Source organism: Delphinus delphis, chromosome 3, assembly GCF_949987515.2.
Source record: "Delphinus delphis chromosome 3, mDelDel1.2, whole genome shotgun sequence".
Lineage (NCBI taxonomy): Eukaryota > Metazoa > Chordata > Mammalia > Artiodactyla > Delphinidae > Delphinus > Delphinus delphis.
This window is the reverse complement of record NC_082685.1, coordinates 103,194,452-103,199,071: the sequence shown is the minus strand read 5'-3', so window position 1 is coordinate 103,199,071 and position 4,620 is coordinate 103,194,452.

Here is a 4,620-nt window from a genome sequence, read left to right as displayed (position 1 = left end):
GAAGTGGAGAGAAAACACAAGGCTGGAGAACCCACCACCTTCTAGGGACAGCTTAGAGAACATGGTCAGAAACGAGCTGGTTAGAGGGGCACTAGAATCATTGAGAAGATCAGTGGTGGCTGTTGTTTGCAGGCCAGGGCTAAGGTAAGAGATGCTACTATAGCACTTCTCTCTCTGAAAGTGATAGAGATGATAGAGGCCAGCAGGAATGATAGGAATGATAAGAGAGGCCACGTGGTGATGATGCTGAATGATCAGAAGCAAGTTGGGGGATATTATCATCATTATGAGTGGGTAATTACTCACAAGGAGCTATGGAGATGTTCAAAGGACATGGCATTCCTAAGGCAAAGTCATGGGCAGCCAATAGTATTGATATATTTCTTAATATATACAACAAAAAGAAATCAAGGATGGATAATCAAGAGGCTTAGGACAGCTGCCCTAGTAAAAAGCCCAGTTTGTAGACCTGAGCCAGTCTTAGACCTAATATCCAATGACTAAAAGAGATGCTGGGTCCCTAAGAGAAATAACCTTGCAAAAGAACAGCAAGCATATATGGTAGTCCCTGATTAAAAGGACCTATAGCCATTTACTCAGATTATCATAAAGTTGGAAAAGAGGAACACTCGTACTTTTTGAGGACTGTTAGGCACAGGTCCAAATTAACATTGCTAACCAGAGGCCCAAAGAGTCATCATGGCCCCTGCTGGAGTGGAGATGTATGGGAGCCAGATATTAAGTAAAGTCCTGGCCCAAGTTTGGCTTACAGCAGGTCCACTAGGTCTATAGTGGTCATTCCCTGGGTCTCCAGAGGTATAATTGGAATGGAAATATTTGGTGGTCTGTAGAACCTCTACATTTGGTCCTTGGCATGTAGGGTAAAATCTATCATAGTAGAAAAAGCCCAGTGAAAACCTATGAGACTTCCCTTTCACAGATAAAAATATTTCATCCTGGTGGTAGTGGCAGAGATTAGTACCACCCTTATAGACCTAAAGAACGCAGAGGTAGTGGTCACCATCACTTTCCATTTAAATTCATGGTATCCATAATGAATTCCACAAAGCCAGATGGCTCCTGTACATGACCTTTGACTACCACAAACTTAACCAATTGCAGCTACTGTGCCAGATGTGGTATATTTACTACAGAAGATTAATATAGCCTCAGGTACAAACTATGCAGCCATTGATCTAGCAAATGTGATCTTTTCTATTCCTATCAGGAAAGAGGATCAGAAGTAGTTCATATTCATGTCAGATGTACAATCATACACATTTAATCTTGCACAAGGCTATGCCAACTCTGCACGGTAGGTCACAATATAGTCCAAATGAACCATCTGGATCATCTGGACATTTCACAAAATGGCACATTGGCCCACGATATTGATGACATCATGTTAATCAGACCAGATGAGCAAGAAATGGCAAGTGGAGGCCTTGGTTTAGACACATGTGTTCCAGAAAGTGGAGGATAAACCTTAAAGATTCAGGAACTCCACACAGCAGTGAAGTTTGAAGGGGTCGAGTGGTCTAGGGTATGCCAGAACATTCCCTCCAAAGTAAAACACAAATTATTACATCTTGGCATTCCCACCGCAAAGAAAGAAGAATGACACCAGGTATGCCTCTTCAGGTTCTGGAGGTAGCATATTCCAAACTCTGAGCAATTGATTCAATGACGTGGAATGTAGCCAGTTTTTGACTGTGACCAAGGACAGCAAACAACTCTGCAGCACCGCACCAGCTGTAGGCAAGCAGCTTGGCTTCACAGGCTGTGTAACCTGGTAGGCCCCACGGTACTAAATTTCCTCAAGATTTGAAGCAGTTCTAAAAATTAATATGGTTTTGCAGTAATTCAATATAGGTAAGTCAGATAGACAGCACTGGTTGCTTAAAGCCTGCTGCCATCCTTCACGTTTAAAATTTGGGTACTGGAAAGAAAGACATTTTCCATGTTGGGACTGATGTGATTACTAGCCCCCCATCTATATGAGGACAGTGTCTAGATAATGAATACAAATAGTCATAAATGAAGGGATTTCTCATAAGCTCTCAGAAGCCAAAATAATCACTTGAAAAATGAATGATTTGATTAACTACATAGTTATTTTCTCTACATAAAACTGTAGTCTTCAACTATTAGACCTCATAAGGACCTTCAAGGTCATCGAGTCCAAGGTTTTAATTTTACAAATGAAGAAACTGAGGCAAAAAAAAAAAAAGATTAAGGAATTTGCCTAATATATTTTTGATTTAAATTTTACCAAAGCCTAATTTACATCCAATTATATTCTCATAAAACTAAGTCTAATCAATTCCATATTTAACAATTAAAAACCAAAATCAATCAAATCTAAAATGCAATCATGTAAAAGAGATTCATATATTAAATCATAAAAAATAGAACAGGTGATTAAACAAGGAGTCATTCGCCCAAGCCATCTCCTTATCTGGAAACATAGTTCATGTGTCATGTGGTCTTAAGTCTTTATTTCTTCCAACAAAATCCTTTACACAAACTCATAATGACACAAAGTTGCTAAAATTTATGTCCCCATTTCCCCTGATTAATTTATAGACTGAACATTATCACTTTTAATCATTTTATGAGACTGGTATTTTTATGGCCAGAAAAGTCCTCAAGGTTATCTTTTGTGCTTTAGAATTTGGTCTCTAAGCTCTACAAATCCAAACTTGATGGTGTGATGAGCCAGAGGAAAAAAAATAACTTACTCCTCCCAAACCTATATAAAGCTAATGGCTGCCATAAAAGTCAGAAGTCATTCAAGCAAAGGTTTCTGTTGATCAAACCCTATAGACTTTTTAATACTAATTTCTCTTGGCTTCTTTCCTTAAACTTGGGTGCTTCCACTCCTTGGCCTAATTAATCACTCTCCTGATTCCCTTTCTACCTCTCTGACTACTTCTTCTCAGCCTCCTTTACATCACCTCTGCTTAGCTCTTAAACATTAGAATGCCTAAGGATTCTATCCTTGCCTTATTCCCTTCTTTACACTCTATGACAGGGATTCTTAACAAAGCAAGTGTGAATTTGAATATTTCCACTAACCCCTCAAATTCAGTATTTTCTTCAATTATGAAAGCATAAAATAAACTATGGTAATATTACAGTCACTATCACTCTGTAAACATTTTTTTTAAATCACAGATATTTTTAATATCACATTGAACTTGTTTCAGAGATGTCAGAGTAGCATTCATACTCATCACCTACTTCAAACATACTGTAGGAGAAACCAGCACATAAAAATATAATATGAGAAAGTATAAGAATAAAGGAAGGAATTAAGTTTCATGGAAGCAGATGGAAGAAAACGTGCAACTCTTATTAGAAGAATTGAGAAGTGTGTTCTAGAAGTAACATATGACATTGACCTTGAAAGATGAATAAGGGGTGTTCAGATGAGAAAAAAGGGAGAGGCCTTTCCCAACAGAACAATCAAGGATCCTGAGTTGTGAGAAAGGGGTGAACCGTTCTGTTCCATAGCAGCACAGCACGGGAGGGAGGGAGGGAGGGAGGGAGGGAGGGAGGGAGGGGAGAGAAGTGTAGAGGCATATGATCAAGCTGAGAAGATAGATGGAGGAATGGTTGTGAAAGCCTGTGCATGCTATGCTAAGGCCTTCAGATCTTCTCTTACAGGCAATGATAAACCAAAGGTTTTAATCAGTTCAGTATCATATTTGTATTTTAAAGTGCTAAACCTAATATCAATATGGAGGGAAAACTGGTGGCATGAAGACTAGTGAAAGGGCTATTGCAGTAGTTCCTTCAGGAGATGTGAATTGTTGCCTTGGGAGATAAGAAAGCAGTAAAAATAAAAACTGGATTAATTTTCTGGCTTAGATGATGGGGTAATTGTTATGCCATTAACAAAAAGAGAGAATATAGGAATATGAACATAAAAATCTTAATTTGAAAAGAAGATTGTATACTTCGGGAATGCTTATTCAGCTTCATGCAACAAAGAATATGACTACCAGTGGCTCAACACAAATACGGTTTTATTTTCCTCATTAAACAAGAAGTTTGGAGGTCAGCAGCTACTGGCACTTGTTCAGCAATTGGTTAGATTTTGGCTTCACTAAAGAAGAAATACAAATGGCAAATAAAATAATGAAAAGTTTAACATCATATCCCATATATATGATATGAATTTACCCATATCACTAGGTAAGTTCAAGTTAAAACCATGATGAGCTACTACTAGCATATATTAGAATTGCTAAAATTCAAAAACTGACTACTAAGTGTGGACAAAGATACAGATCAATTGGAACTCTCAAACATTGCTAGTGGGAATGCTAAATTGTAAAGCCACTTTGGGAAATAGATTAGCAGTTTAATATAAAGTCTTATGAAGTTAAACATACATTTACCACATGACTCAGGAATCCCACTTACAGGTATTTACCTCCCAAAATGAAAGCTTTTATTATCCTAAGTGAAAGAAGACAAAAAAAAAAAAAAGATATTCTGGAAAGGCAAAACTAAAAGAATTATAATCATATCACTGGTAGCCATGAGATGGGGAAAAGGGATTCCCTCAAAGAGGCATAAGGGAATTTTACAGGATGGTGGAAATGTTTAATA